Raw genomic sequence first — 16,977 nt, 5'->3', positions numbered from 1 at the left:
ACCCTTAGCCTCTCCTAATGTATCCCCTTCTCAGTGATCTTACACCCTGCTGCTTATGGACTAAGGAGCCTTGGGGCCCACAGTGGTGAAGCATTGGATGGCTAACCACAAGGTCAGTGGTTCAAATCCCCCTGTTGGTCTGTTGAAGGGCCTCTGCTACCACGAAGAATTACAGTCTCAGAAGTTGATGGAGCAGCTCTAGGCTTCCCTACAAGGTTACTATGAGTTAGGATCAACTTGATGGTGATGATTTTGGTCCCTGGGGACTTCTTTGACTATTCAGCCCCAGACAGTATCCCCCGCGCCCCCTTGCCTCACGCACACACCCCTTTTACAGTGTTGCGAGAGATGTTGTGATCATTGGCTGCCTTTGTTTTCACCCGGGCTTATGTAATGGGATCATTGGCAAACTCCAACAAGGTTACTTTAGCCACTTTTGTCTCCCTCTTGTTAGAAGCTTTTGTGGTTTTAGTATCCAATTTATTTGGGGGAAATTTTTCAATCATTTTTATTATTTGGGGCTACCATTTTATTACTTCATGTATATTACCTGCTTATGTTTTATTTAAATTTATAAATATCAGTAAGACTCTACAGAGGCAAGATGAATATATAAGCAAAAACATACTTCACCTTCAGGACAACGAACTTGATCTAGATACAGTCAAATTCTTCTGAAGGAAATTCTCCACCTTGAGAATTGGGTCCGGTGTCTTAGAGACACATCCCCAACCTGGTCTCTGACTTGCTCAGTCTTTACTCAGCCTGCTTCTAAAATGGTACTTTAAAAAGCAATAACAAGCAAAACTAAACCTCCATTCTCAGCTGAAGGCTGGGAGGATGAATAAGTTCATGGGCGGAGGAACTCTTGGAGCACAGTGACCAGCGAAGCTTTATGTTTCAGAGCGACAGCTTCTCCCCGTTCTGCAAAACCAACCCCAGTAACAGCAAACCACCAGTTATCCCCTGGCTTCGCTATAACTTCATATGAAGTTTGAACCTAAAAACAACATAAAAGCAAAGCCTTTGACTGGTGGGCTTAGGGCCTGCATGCCACGCTGCAACCTAAAAAACTGCATTTCCCCCCTTTATGGATGAGATACAAACCTTTGAAAAATGGGCTTGGGGCCAACACAAACAGAACACATCATAAGTCATCTCTGTGATTTCAATCCCATGAAGGGGAGACGCTGCAGCGTCAGCATCCCCCCGGAGCCTCGAGCGGGAAGCCTGTCTGTGGTGGCTTCTGCACTGTGGAAACTCAGCAGTGTGCTTTCTGCCCCGCTACAGAGCCCGGGGCTGGAAGAAGCAAGCCACATCCAGGGCCTTCAAAGAGCACGGCAGTGTGTATTTTCTCTACCCGGCTCTGACTCTGTGAGGCAGCGGCTTGTCCAGTCATAATAAATCCTCAAGCATTGGATAGCGCTAAGTGGAGCCCGGGTGGCTTTCAAAATAAAAGCTTGTCATTCTGGCCAAAGAATTTCTATTCCTGGGGGGACCACACAGCTATACCATCTCGGTTTCCTGAAGTCACATCTTGATTGAACAGGACCCGAGTCGGTCAACATTCCAAGCTGATTCCACTGAGGCTGACATTCCAGTTTCAGGTTTTCCCAGAATGTAAACTTTGGGGAACATGAAAGGACATGCAAACCATTCTTTCCTGCCTTCTCCATTCATGGTGCCAGGTTTGTTGTATTTCAAAAGCGGAAAGAATCTGCTGACTCGGCCACATCCCTGGCTGGTGACCATCACTCAGGCGAGACCCTGGCAAAGACCCTGGCACCTGGCAAGTCTGTGGGGAGTGAGAGGGCTTGGCCTTTACTTTTCCCTCAACAATCCGACCTTGTCCCTGCTCTGCTGCCTGTTCTAGGAAACGGGGTGCTTCTTGCAAAGTAACCACCAGGTCTTTCTTCCATGGCTTCTGCTGGCTTTCTGGGCCAGGGTCAAAGCAGGGTTTCCAACAGAGATGCCTGTTAGCAATCCGTGGGATGGTTAAAAAGGAGGAGATGCGATCGATCTTCACCTTTCAGAAGACTGTTAAGATGTTGAAGGCAGGAAGAGATATTCCAGGAATCTACTTTGAGAGCAGAAGTGAAAGAGCGAGAAACGAAACAAAACAAAACCAAGTCAAGTGGGTAGTCGACATGTTGAGTGTTGAAGTTGTTCAGGAGCGAGAGGGCGTGTGTGATCTAAACAGGCCATGGTGGCCGAGGGCCCGGGCTGGCTCCTTGCCTTTTATCGGGCAGAGTGCGCAAGATCCAGAGCACAGGAGCGGGGAGAGAAACCCCAGGCTTCCCGTCCTCTTGCTGAAAGGTGCGAGCACTGAGCACTGGGGTAGTGGGGGAGTGGAGAGGAGGAGGAGGAGGAGAAAGGAAAGAAACCAAGCACATATGTACTCAATAGCTAGGCAGGCACTGCGTGGGAAACCTCCCCCATATCTCCTGGACCCCACAGGACACTGAGGGAAAAAACAACCCTAGAAAAATAATTAGTAGAAAAGAAGGTAAAAGAAAAATGCTGCTTTATGCTCCTGTGGAGGTAAGCATGTCTGGTTGTAAAAATTGAGCTCAGGTTTTTGAGGGAGGAGGTGCTGGAGCTGGGCATTGATGGAGACAGAGGTAGAGAAATCATGTGAGATAGCCAGATCGGTGCCACTTGGGGAGCAGGAGGGCAGGGGGACTCCACATTGCAGCTCCCCCAGCTTCTCCATCGGATTTGTCAAAGGGAACATGGCTGACATTTGAGGTAGGAAAATCACCTTGCATACCGCAGGATGTTTCGAATTCCAGGGCCCTGCCCAATAAATATCCATCACGCCCCCCTAATCATTTTGACAAGGGAACATGGCATTACACGTATCCAACCCCCTGAGGAGCCCTGTGGCACCTCTTCTTGATGATCCGAATCATCAGCATGTTAACATAATGCCTTAACACTGCTTTCAAAGAAAACTCTTGGAGAACATTCTGGGGTGGAACTCTACTACCCTCCCACTTGCACCCTTCCAGCTCTGCTTCTCCAGGGAAGTCTGCCTGGAGGAAAATGAGGTGCCGGAGAGGGCATTCCGTGGAGAAAGAAGTGACACCAGCAAAGGCTCATGGCATGGACAGCCAATCCCTGTCTAAATGATACATGCTTCGCCATTATGCTGAGTGAAATAAGCCAGGCACTGGAGGACAAGTGTCCTATGGTCGTACTTACATGAAATGCAGAGGCAGAAAGCACATTAGTGGTCACCAGGGGCTGGGGGAAAGGGGAAGGGGGAGGACTTCATTCTTAATGGGTACAGAAGTAGTGACTAGGCTGATCGAAACGGTTTAACGTCAATAGCGACGGTTGCAGGAGTGACACAGTGACTCGTTTCGGAGGTGCCGTTAGAACACGCCAGGCAGCTTCTGCCGGTGTCTCCTGGGAGCCTTTAGCTACAGTGCACGAAGTCCGCTGACCCAGCGCCCACCAGGTGGAGAGAACACAGGGAGAGCTCACTGAGAGAAAAAGATGCTCTTGGAGCTTCAGCCTTTCCAGACCCTTCAAAACCAGACATGAGCTGTGTGGATGGGGAAGTGAAGCCTTCCAGATGACCCCGACCCCGACGCCCTGACTGTAGCCCCACGGGAGACTCTACGTAAGAGCCATGTAGTTATCCCTGCCATAGAGAGTCATCATAAATTACTGTTGTTTTAAGCCAAAGTGTCTGTTACTTAGCAACAGGAACCGAATCACAGTCCCCATTTGAGATTTTAGGGAATGAGATAAATTCACCACCATCAATTCACCCCACAGCCAGCAGTTGCTTGTCCAGTCAGTTCTGACTCACGGTGACCCACACGTGTCAACTGTCCTCCTTAAAATGGGAGATGACTGATTTTTAGGAAGTAGAGTACCAGGCCTCTTTGGCGGAGGGACCACCTCAACTCAATTTAATTCAACTCCACTCACTGCCATTGACTTGATTTCAATACAGGACAGAGTAGAAACCATCTTTCTTCCAAAGGTGGATTCAAACTGCTGACTTTGCACTTAGCAGCTCCACACATAACTTACAAAGTCAGCAGAGCTCCAAGGTAGAGTTGATGCTTGTTAAAGACTTAACCAGGTGACGGATTCTGCACTCGAAAGGGAAAATAATATTTTGCACACAGTTCACAGAGGCTTCCAGGGGAGCATGTGGACATGTTATCCTGGTTATTAGAAAACAGTGCCACTGTGTAGGCACAGATAATGGATGATGGTGTGTACTCTAGAAGATTCTGGGTGACCTCACTCAGATGATACCAGCAAACGTAGCAAAATGCCCTCGAGATGGAGGGGGTCCCATGGAATGATGTGACAAGATGCATGAACAACGTTTGCTCTTCTACACAGTCAACTCACTCAGGCAGATAGAGAGGAGCTGTCATCAGGAAGGAACGTACTCAACATATTATCTGTTGAACGGATGGATGGATGGATGGAATGCACACAGAGTCAGACCAGAAAGAGCACTGGTCGGCCTGAGAATTGAGCAGAATCTTGGCTGTGTGATGCTGGTAAATTACATACTTTCCATCTACAGTTTTTCGTTTCTGATTTTGTATGAGACGAGGAAGGCTCTCCGGTCCTCTCCCAGCTCAATTCTTTGGGAAGACCAAAATGTGAGTATGAACATATATATGTTGATTTACTCGGTCATTTCTGTAATCAAGCAACCAAAGCGAGGGAGAGAGACTCAACCTGCATTTGTAAAAACTCTCTGATTACATGTAACGTGATAGAAACTAACTCAAGCTGACTTGAAGAAAGGTCAAGGAGGAGGCAGGCAAAGAATTATCCCAGAATGCATGGCTTTCTCACAGAATGGCCAGAAGTAGCAGGAAGAAGAGGAACCAGAAAGCTGCTGTGAAGAACGACAGGGCTCTCCCTCCAGCTTCTATGAATCTGCTGATGTTTCGCTCTTTGCCGAACAGCTTTCTTGGCTTCTTTGCACACAAGGCAGACGATGGGCCTTCCCTGGTCTTCAAGGTGATGACGCGGCCCTGTACTACAAGCAACTCACAAGCACCAATGGCTTATCTCGGAATCCCTATTGCAAATTTCCAGGGAAGAGATTCTGGTTGGCCCAGCTGGGATCAGGTGTCTTTCCCTGACCCAGTCAACTGTTGCCTGAGGGACAGGGCCATTTACAGTAAACATGGCTGCTAATGGGGCGCGTCACACCGAGCCTGGAAGCCAGTTATTAAACAGTGGGTGGCCACCCGAAAGGTCCTGTCACAAAGCCCCAAAGCATGAAGTAACAATGCTAGTGTGATTACTGAAAGGGATGAAGCTTTATGTACATAAGTTTCCTCTTCATGCACGTTGAGAGTGTTTCCAAAGTCACTTTTGAAAACCTGACCAATTTCCTACAAAGCTGTGTTCACACCCATTTTGGTGCCAGATGAGCACCCTCTTGTTCTAACATTGTTATAAGGGTCCTATGAACATGCTAATGAGGTCAACACATGAGAACCCTGTAGGTTCCAGGTTGCTAGCACCTACCAGGGCTTCCTTTCCACTACTTTCCACTATCTTTATCCTAAAAGACATCACTTGGAAAATGTAAACAAATGCTTCTAGTCAATTACTGAATGCTACTGGGGAGTTTGACATCAGCTTACTAGACAAACTATTTGTGGATGGCTAGTAAGAGAATCAATCCAAGCTATTAGGGAGAGTCAATGGAAAGGTAGGCATCTCAAGGTTGATGCCATTGAATAAAAGGAAATGTAGTTATTTTTTGACATTTTGACAATCAGTTTAGGATCTGGTTCTTATTATCCCCATTTTATTATTTATTTATTTGGCCTTTAAAGGCCTTATTATTATAATATTTTAACTAAAAATGTCAGGAAATTTGGAACAGAGACTTACAATAAAACATGTCCTCTGACCCTGTGATCTATCAATCTTTCAAATAAACAAAAATACAGAGAGAAGCCTGGGAGACGGTATTTCTTGGTAGTTACCTGATATTATCCTCTGTGTTGGTCATTACTCAGAAAATGCTTGTGGGAAAATGGAGTACAATGAAGAAAATAGAAGACAGAGACTGCATGTGGGTGTTAGAGAGAGCAAGAGTGAGAGAGAGGTGAAGGGCATTCACTTTAAATATAAATCCTTTAAAATCTTTGGAGAGTTGCTCACAGATGCCAACCGGGGAAGTCTCTTCCATATCTTTTCCTCCAATCATTCCATTTTGCAAGCTACATTATTCATAAATGAGACATTTAAGAAACACAAATACTCCAATAAAAATGTGTGCACCACCAGTGGAAAAGCAAACAAAAGCAGCTAATGTACTGTGGCTAAAAAAATTTTCAAACAAAGTGGCAGTAATTTACTGCCCTTGCTCTTAGCTGGACCCCATGAACATAATCAGAACCCCCAGGACTGATGGGAAAGTATGATTTACAGTAAGTCTCAGGATAATAAAAGAAAATGAGAAAGCAAATTGTGCATGAACATGAAAGCTGTATTTCTTCTACTTTCAGCAACTGAATCAAATTTCCAGCCAGAATTTCAGAGTGAAACTTAGAAGTCCCTCAAGAAACGCACTATGAGTCAACTGGCGTCCGCATTTGGACACTGCCTCGGCTGCCCAAATGACATAAGTAAGATTTAGAGATGACAGTAAGTAGAAAGACATACACCACTCCATCTGTTTGAGCAGTGGGAAAGAAGCAGGTGGGCCTGGGTTCAAGTGTCCTAGCAAGTACGTGTCCTTGGGTCAATAGTTGTAAACCTCTAGGCTCTACTCATGCCTGCTGTTTTGGGTTGTTAGGTGGAATAAACGACACAGAGTATGACAAGCACTTGTCGGATGCCATGGAGCTGATGTCGATGACTAGTCACCCCCCTGTCACAGAATAGAATTGCTCCAATGGGGTTTCCAGTCCATCATCTTATAGGAGTAGATTTCCAGATCTTTCTTTCCTCGAGCTTCTGGCTGAGTTTGAACTGTGAACCTCTTAGTCGGTTGCCGGGTGCTTAACTGTTCAGTCGACAGGGCTCCTCGATGAAATGCTGCTTAGCACTTATTAGTCTCAATAAATTTGGTTACTTTTAAAATAAAAAAATAACAGTGGCATAGTAGTTACACACTGGGCTGCTAATTGCAAGGTCAACAGTTCAAAACCCACCAGTTTCTTCACTGCAGAAAGCAAAGGCTGTCTATCCCTGTAAAGAGTTACCGTCTTGGAAACCCATAGAGGCAGTACTAAACTGCCCTACAGGGTCATTTTAAGTCTGAATTGACTCGGAGTGAATTTGGAGTTTTGATGTAATAAAAATCCTATACAAGTGTTTGTCAATATTAATATCATCATAAAGCAAAACTTCAGTTAACCAAATTGATAACTAAGTGAGGATCCTGGTGGTGCAAAAGGAGTCCTGGATATGTAGCACTTTAAGTGCTGGGCTGCTAATTGCAAGGTTGGTAGCTCAAATCCATCAGCTGATCTACAGGAGAAAGATGAGGCTGTCTGCTTCTGTAATGATTTACAGACTCAGAAATTCTAAGGAACAACAGTATTTTACCCTCTGGAGTTCTGTGGTAGTTACATAATCTGTTGTCAATGTGAAGGGGTGGAGTTTAAACTGTCAATCAGGTTGAAGCTTGACGACCTCATTTGGGGACACTAAGGAGATAAATAGCTCATTGGAGGTGGGACACACACTCACTTCTTGCGAGACATTCCCATTGACAAGATACATGGAGCTATGCTAGAGCCCTGGAGCTGAAGGAGCCACATGGAGACCCCTGCCAGTGCTGAGATGCTTCCACTGCCACTGGATCCACAAGACTTTCCACTCACCGGCCTGTGGTCTTCCTGCATTTAATGTCATTACATGCATTGCATGAGTCTGAAGTGGAATTTATAGACTGGTATCAGACACATGGGCTAATCCCAGACTTAAGGACTTGATCTGGATGGGCCTGGGATGTTTTCTCAATATTCAATTGCTCTTGTATATAACGTTCTTTCCTATGTATGAGCGTTTCTAGATTTGTTTCTCTAATCTACCCAGCCTAGCAGAAGTTCCTATGAATTGAAGTGGACTTGATAAAGCAGTGGGTTGGTTTTGGTTGGACGGTGCAAATGGTTTGTGCTAAATTACTAACCTAAAGGTTGGTGGTTTGAATCTACCCAGCAGCACCGAGGAAGAAAGTACTGGCAATCTACTTCCATAATATGATAGTCATGGAAAACCCTACAGAATTCAGCTCCATGTGGACACACATGGGAGCACCATCAATCAGGATAGATTTGACAGTTATGAGGGTCTTATTTGGGGGGGGGGGATGCTTTGCTTTGTTCTTTCAGCTGCTTTACTTTCAGCTGAAACAACCAAACACTTCAAGAATCAAAGTTGTTGAAAATATTTAAAAAATGCATTCATCTACTGTTAAGTATAATATGCTAAATGTCCATTTTAAACCTTTCCACTGGACATTGCGTGGCTCCAGGAACACAAGCAGAATTCCTGGCCTCTAACACCAAGTCGGCTCCCTGCCAGCTGTCAAACCTTGGGTCTCAGTTTACTCAACTGTAGACTAAGAATAAGAATGCCTGCCAGGCACTCTTTATAGTCCTGTTGACTCAAAATGCAATCATAAACCGGAAAAATCACTTTGAAGACAACAACATGCCAGCCATGAGAGATGACTGTGATTGCGCTTATGAATGTTACACAGCCTGTTTCCCGGGGTGGGCGCGCACAGGAGGACGAGAGGTGCAGGTTCTACCGTGGCTGGTGACTTCATATAAACCCCTTATTGATTTTATTACCTTTCCCATTTTCTTTGTTACGAGTTACATGCTGAAGACAATGACAGTTAATTGAAGGTTTCGTTTTGTGGGTTTCAAATCATTGAGGTCTGCTATAGGACTGTGATTAAAGAAGAAACACACATTTGCCCTAAGAGCATCCTCTAAGCATTGATGTCACTGATTACACAGTCTTTCTCTGTGGCTATTTTGGAAGACTTCCCAGAACTCGTGAGGTTCCAAGGCTGTGCAATGAGGCTGAGGGAATGGGTCCCGGCCCCACCTCTGCACAAATGTATCTTTGATATTGATTCAATTCACTTCTCCAGATCATGTCGGTTAGACTGTTGGCAGACTAGACTAAGTGATTCCAAAATAGTGCCAACTTTATATCCAAAAGGAGCTATGGTGACACTGCCAGGTAATTTCTTTTTAATGTAGACTGGAAACAAAGTGAATAAAATAATATTTTCTTCCCAATCATTTTCCCAAGCCTGTTTTAATGTCTCAAAGTTGCCAGGTAATTTTTTGACACCTGATCCCAAGGCCGGGGGTTCAAAACTACCACTCCATTCCACCCAATGCCACTGGAAAAAGATGAAACTATGTTCCAATAAAGGTTTACAGTCTCAGAAACCTTCTATAATGTTGCCAGGAGTCAGAATGAACTCTATCACAGTGGGTCTAGTATGGGGTTTTTATATTCAAGAGATTTGACTTTGCCTTTTTAATACTCAAAAAATGCTATTCTCTCTTTTCTGCAATCCTCATCCAGGAACAACTTAATTTTAATTAATTAAAAAAAAGGAAAGAGGGCACCTGTGATGTTTTTTCAGGGTGTGTGTGTGTGTGTGTGTGTGAGAGAGAGAGAGAGAGAGAGAGAAAGAAATATAATAGGGCCAAAAAAGAGAAAAGAAACAACTGGTTCCTGATTAGATGTTGTCATCTTTGTGGATCAGGGATGGGGATGATGGAGCAGGATGGAGCAGAACAGAAAAGAGTTTAGTAACACATGCCAAAGTGTTACGTAAAGCACATGCAGACTGTCTACTCCTACAAAGAGTAACAGCCTCATGAATCCACAGAGGCAGTGTTACCCTGGCCTACAGGGTCACCATGAGATGGAATTAACTCGATAGCAGCAATTATATTATAGTTAGACACATAGTAGCAAAGGCTTTGTGTGTAATGACGGCAATGGCCTCCCGGCATGGAAGAGAGCTGCTGAACTAAACACGCGATCTGAATTGAGAAGATGCAGGTGCTTGATCATTTATAAGTTTCCTTTGAAGCCACAGCAGAATGCATTTCCGCTCCTGAACCTAAATCCCAGTTTTGCTAAGTACAAAACCAGTGGAGCCAAACACTGGATGCCATGGACCAAAAGGGGTTGCTTGTTAGGGGTGATCCATGAACTGAAGCATTCATTAACTTTCTAACGGGCGTATTTGTCCAAGGAGACACTTCTGGTATGATAAGAGCCTGGCTCCAAGACGAAGAACAAGATGACCCAAATGCGTACTGAGGAGACACTTTCACATATGAATCACCCAAGAAAAACAGCAGCTGCTTCGACACATTGGCTGCTTGCCCTAGAAGCTGACTCTGGGGAGCCCAGTCTGTGGGGACCTACCTTCAGCATCTAATGTAATTGGGATAGCAAGGCTAAGTACCTCATTCATCTGTCTTCGAAAGTCGAGTGACAGCTCATGCACATTATCACTTTTATCCCATAACAGAGTAGCCCTTTGTTGAAAATGTAGCCCAGACTGGCCAGGAGCAAATGGATTTTGGTTAGTCTGGATAATTCCAAACTTCTGTCCTCCAAACAGCTTCCTTTGTAAATACTATCTGATGGGACCAATACCACATGAGACAATGTAATGAGAATTTGTAATGATTTGGGGAATAATTTCATAACACATCTTTTCCACAAAAGGATGAGAGAAGGGCTGTTTTAGAAATGTTTAGAAATTGAAGAAAACCAGGAGTTATACCAATACCTCCAGAGCATTCCTGATAGAAGATTGCTGAGAAAGGGCTATCTAGTCTGCTTCAAGATCCCTAAGGAAAGGAAGGTTGGTCTTTCTGAAAGAAATGAGCCCAGGAAATAGACTTTTAAAAGAGATTTTTAACAAGGTCTTTTATTCCCTGGTTACTTTGGTTTTGGAAATTTTACATAAGACTATGTAGAAACTGGAAATAATGCATATTCAGTATCAGTATAGCTCTTGTTATCAATAAGCATACATCCCCTCACCCCCCTTTCAAGAATTATAAATATCTTCTGTGCACTGGGATCCTACCATTTACCTAAACTTCTTAGGAATCATGGGACACCTTTCCCCCTCTCCTCTGCAAGGCATCACTTCCAGCACTTGAGGGTAGCCCATAGGAATCTTCTCTCCAGTTTAAGCCCATCAGAGTGCCTCTACCATTCCTCAGAACTAATGACTCATGTAATAACCTTTGTGTAGTACATCCTCTAGTGTTGTAGGCAGATAAATTAGGGAATTAATAAAGCAAGGTATCAACTTCCAAAAAGTATAACCTTGTAATTCACATAGGGTAAAAACAGCCAAATCAAATACAAGCCAAACATCATTGTTGTGAAGGAGAAAGAGAGAGGAACTATATACACCTGAAGAACCAAGAAGGCTCGTGGGATGTGAATTTTGAGTCGGGGATTCAAGAGCAGGAAAGAACTGGTGAGGCATAAAGTTAATGATAGAATAACCAACATGCGTGAAAGCACGGAGAAGCAAAAATGTATGAAATACTTTAAGAAATGCAATTCAAAAAGAGAAGCAATGGATAAAGATCATGGAGGAGAGGAATATAAGCACCAACATTGTAGTATACTGATCAACTGATCAAAATGAGGAAAGAGAAATAGCCTGGCATTGGAATTACATTTGCTGCTTTACCTGCTATGTGACCGTGGGCTAGTTATTTAATCTCTCTGAGAGAAAACCCTTGGCTTATTAATGGGAGAAAGAGATGATATATGCACAACAATGTTCATAGTTCCTAAAAAATACAATGGATTAGACCAATTTTAGAAATAATCATACTAATTAATGCTGATTACAAAGATATGAGTTATATAAAAATGCCAAATGGTCTGAATACATCTTAAAAGTGTCCTCTAGCTAAAAGACGATGCATACTCTCAGTTTTTTAGTATTCCAGAATGCTATAGGAAACTGTATTTCCTAGAATGCCAAGGGCAGAGACAATCGTTTGGAGAAGAACAGTATGAGAAAGAATGGCATTCATGTGGACTGAAAATTGGGATTCTATATCTAAAACATGGGCCTCTGAGCAGTTTCCTGTTTGGCAACCCCCTACGTATCCTATGATACCCAACTCAAATAGCATCTCTGAAAAGTTATGTCCCAAACCTCGTGGCTCCTTCTACTATACACACTGCATATTTTAGTCTATCTCTCCCACTGGACTCTGAGCATCTTGAGGACAGACACATATTAATCTCTGCACAATGTCTGGCTCATAGACAAAAAGACACTTGTCAAATAATAGAGAAAATACAAATATTAGCTTTAATAAGTTACAAGAGCCATGAAAATGATGAAACTGCCCTTGAGTCTCTTGAGAACAAGATTTGAACTACACACGCCAGTAAGAGATGCAGTCCAGATACAGTTCTCCCCACGTATAGGCATGAGGTGGGCTCTGCCCACACATTGCTCAGCCAATGGCCCCATCAATATCACAGTGCCAATCAAATTAATACAGGACAGGAAGCTGGAAGGTGATGAGTGTGCTAATTGATAGTATCAAATAACAGGCAAATCTAACATGTTGGAATGTAATAGGAATAGCTTATAGTGAGTACTGAGATACAAAATACTGGTTGTACAAGTTTGAGAAAGGGGAAGATGCAAATAAATGACCATAACTGTGAGAAATTCACTGAGGCTTTGATTAACTGCAAACTCATCAGAAACTGATAATAAGATGAAGTTAACCAGAGGCTGAGAGTTCTGACTTCAGAAATAAAGTCAAAATGAAGGAGGAAGCCTGTCTTTCTGCATCTTGAATGGGTCAGGTCCACCTGGAGTAAATACACTCACTAAAGGACATATTCTTTTGTGGTGGAAGAATCTGGGAATCAAGCTGGGAAAAAGGAGAATAAAATGAATGGGAATTGTTTAGTTAGAGAAAGAGGTGGTTCTATGGCTAGTAATACTGAAGTGACAATGTCAGACATGAGCTCTTCTAAGCCTCAAAACAACCTCATGACATCTAGGTGTTAATATACCAAGTCATCTATCTAAAAAATTACGCCTTTCATGCCTTTCAGGGGCTATTTGTCATTTAAGTCTAAAGCTCAATGCAATGCATACATATCTTTAAATGAAAAAAAATTCATGATAGATTACTGGTATTAAAATATGACATTGGACCTTTATTTTCTCCATGGTTACCAAAGCATTTCTCCCAGTCTACAGGTTGTCTCCTCGCTTTGCTGAGAACGCCCTTCAATTTTCAAAAATGTTGAGTAGGTGTCATTTACCTACTTTGTCTTTTTTTTGTTCGTGCTTTGGTATCATATCTAAGAATCCATTGTTGTAAACTGGGTCCCAAAGTGGTACCCTTATGTTTTCTTCTTAGAGTGTTATGGTTTTAGATCTTAGTTCATTTTGATTTAGCTTCATATGTGAAGTATGGATCCAATGTCTTTCTTTGCATGTGTAAATCCAGTTACTCTAGCACACTATCCAAGAGACTGCTTTTTTCCCATTAGATAGATTTGGCAAGGATGTGAAGACATTGGAATATTTCGCATTGCTGGTAGGAATACAAATGGCCATCGCAGAAGTCAGTTTGGTAGTTAAAATTAAACCCAGAGCTACCCTGTGACCCAGAATTGCACTCCAACGTATGTGCTCAAGAGAACTGAAATTAGCAGCATAAACAGACAAGTACCCCAATGTGCCTTGGGACACTTCTCTACAGCTAAAAGTGGGAACCAACTTAAATGGTGATTAACAGATGAATTGATTAAGGGTAGAAAAAGGGATGTGTGAGAGAAAACCACCAAGTATTACGACAAAACCACAGAAACCTTTATTAAACAAAAAGATCACAATATGAAGTCTTTGTCTCTTGGCATATTCTCTATCTAGGACTACACAATTCTGGAGGTGGTAGTTCCAGCGTTCTCACCCTGCTCCGAGGAATTCTGTGCTCTTTGATTTACACTACATCAAAAACAGCAGTTTTGGTATTCTTAAGGGGCTCAGATTATACCCCCCCCTTTAAAAATAATTTTATTATAGTTCTTATAGCTTTCCATAAGATTAAATTCCTTTGAAAGGATCTCTAAGTCTTCTCTGCCTTGAATTTATGTGGCCCTGCAGATTCTCTCAAAAACCACTGTTTTAATCGGACCGTTTTTGCAGGCACCCTAACAAGTTTAAGGTGAACACCCTAATAAGATTGAAGCCACCCACTCATCAGAGTGACGTGCTACAACAGGCTTTGTTTGAAATAGGCCCCTGCATGCATGAACTGGGTCCCCAGTAGCTATACTTTTGATTCTCCCTTGTCTACCTGAAATGAACTATCACTCAGCTATCGAGAGAAATAAAGTCCTGATTTATACTGCCACAGGAATGAACCTTGAAAAGATGATTCTGAACAAAGTTAATCACAAAAGAACAAATATTACACCATCTCACTTAACTGAAACAACTTGTTAGCTGTCGCTGAGTTGTTTAGGAGTCGACCCTGTGTGTGTGTGTGTGTGTGTGTGTGTGTGTGTGTGTGTGTGCGCGCGCACAACCAGCCAACATTAATTAAATTCTGGTGTGTATAGTCATCCCGGGACAGGAAGCTATACATTTGTTGGTGTAAAATTACAGACTTGAAAGGCTGAATTTTAGTTTTGTTCCACATTATCCTTCCACTCCAGCCAGGACTTCTAATATTCCTCTCAAAGCATTTGGCAATGGTAGATGGGCACTGTCTAGTTCTTCATGTCTCAGTGTTGTAGAGAGCAAACATCATGTTTGCTTGATGTATTTTGCTTGATGTATTTAGTGGACTAAGTGTTTCCCATTATGTTTTGAATTCTATCACTCTCCTTTCTGCTGCATGGGGAGAGACCTAGAGTTGCACCTTAGATGGCCAATCACCCTCACAAGGTTTATCTGGCTCACTAAATGTCTAGCCCAGCACTTGGGACAGAGATGCAATTCAAGAAAGACTAATTACCATGGTACTTTGCAGCCAGGGATTTTCTCAGACAATCAAAAACTGGGCATCCCTGGGCAGTGCAGATGGTTAAGATGCTCGGCTGCTAACCATTTCCATTCGAAGGTACCATGGAAGGAACTCCATTCAGCTGATGGAGACCCTGTGAAGCACAGCTCTCTGTGCTATGACACATATGGGGTGGCCGTGAATCAGGGTAGATTTGATGACAACTGGTTTTAATAAAAAAGTAACTCATGAGGGAGAATTACTGTGCTGTCACCACTGTATCGTAGTACTGTGTCACCACCACTTGGCGCACAGTCAGCACTTGGTAAATACAAGTGTTGTGGGAGGGACTGAACTTGGGGTTCTAGAAAGGATCTCTTTGGAAGACATGGCTCTCTGAAGCAGACAAATCAAGGTCTTGGATAGGACATTCTTGCAGGTCAGTTTGCATTCTACACAACCACCCTCCAAGTCAAGGGTGGGAGATGCTTCAGGCCAAAGAAAACACAGTCACTTTTACAGAAAATAAGTTTGTCTGGGTTCCAGCAACTGGGAGCAAGGCTAGGCACCCTCTCAGGCATATGGAGAGTCGAACTTCCTAAACTGCTCAACCAGCTAAGCTCAGGGCAGTTTTCTCCCCACAAAGCAAATGAAACATTTGATGGAATAAACCCAAGCAAAGAGATATTTAAGTATGGGGCCTTGACAGGAACTACCCTGAAGTAATATCGTTTGCAACTAAAGAGATGATTAGCGAGCTTCTCGTGGCCCTACAGGAAATGTTGCCTGGCAGAGGAATGCAGAATTTTCCAACCTTGTCTAAAAACAGTTCCCCGACATTGGGCGGCCTCAGAATGATGTCCGTAATGGGTTGCAGAGCCTACTGCCTACAGGAGGCCTGACTGGTTCCCTTCTTTGGGGGTCCAAAGAGGGGCTTACCCTGTGGTGGACCAACCTTTCTTAGAAGATCTAGAGAGCAAAACTGGAGTGGCAGTGACTCAATTCCCCCCCGAAGGAATGGCGGACTGTACCCCACCTCAAGCAGCAAGGAGCTGGGCCTAGGCCAGGAGGTTGTAAGAATCCTTTGTTCCTGGGTACTTATGTGTCTGCTTCTCCTGGGTAGCCCTATCCCTGCTATACGCAAATGCCTTTGAATGTATGGCTGTAAAAGTCACTGTTTAAAGGTTCACTTCTTGCACTAGATTCCAGAGTATTTCTATCTTTTTCATGATTGCATCGTCAGTCCCCAGGCAGGGACCCAATAAACATTTCTTGAGTAAATGAAATAAAGAATTCTATTTGTTATTATGCACCATCAAGTCGATTTTGACAAACAGCCACCCTGAAAGGCCAGAGTAGACTGCTCGGTAGGGTTTTTCAGGCTATAAATCTTTATAGGAGCAGGCGGCCTCCTCTTTCTCCCGAGGAGCTACTGATGGGTTCAAACCATCAACGTTGAGGCTAGCCAACAACAGAATACAAACGGCAAGTCATGCTTCAACTTCGTTCTTCATTTATTTCAGGTTGAGAAATGCAGAGTGTGTTTTTCTCTTTGGTTTTCTAGGTTTTCGCACATTTCATTATGATACTTAGTTTTCTGAGGTCCCCTGATACATCCAGTTCAGCTCGTTTACGTCATCGCATCTTTGTTTCCCTTTTGCTTCTCTAGGTGCCACAGCAAGCTTGAGTCTCTGCTATGCAGTTTGTTCCTTTCTTTCCTGTCTTTTAATGACCCTAGCTTGCTTCATGCATGATGCCCTTGACCTCAGCCATTCGCATTCAATGTTCCAAATCAGTTCATAAGAGTCTCTTTATCCGTGCGTGATCCTCAAGGTCATTATTTTGGCTCTTGTGGATTTGTTTTCACTTTTCTTTCACTTCAACTTGAACTTGCACGTGGGAAGTTAGCAGTCTCTTCCCTATTTGGTTCTAATGGATGATAATGAGCTTCTCCATC

At 43.3% G+C, this 16,977-nt stretch overlaps 1 protein-coding gene and 1 pseudogene across 1 annotated transcript in view; both read right to left on the bottom strand.

Moving 5' to 3' along the window:
• Nucleotides 1-16,977, bottom strand: part of ROR1 (receptor tyrosine kinase like orphan receptor 1) — a 469,887-nt gene that overhangs the window by 183,457 nt on the left and 269,453 nt on the right. The gene's annotated exons all lie outside the window — the stretch shown is intronic.
• LOC142437675 (small nucleolar RNA SNORA36 family) lies at nucleotides 9,223-9,323 on the bottom strand (annotated as a pseudogene).

The sequence above is a fragment of the Tenrec ecaudatus genome, chromosome 1, assembly GCF_050624435.1.
Source record: "Tenrec ecaudatus isolate mTenEca1 chromosome 1, mTenEca1.hap1, whole genome shotgun sequence".
In the NCBI taxonomy this organism is placed as follows: Eukaryota; Metazoa; Chordata; class Mammalia; order Afrosoricida; family Tenrecidae; genus Tenrec; species Tenrec ecaudatus.
The sequence above is the reverse complement of the archived record's forward strand: the minus strand, read 5'-3'. Positions and strand labels throughout refer to the sequence as shown.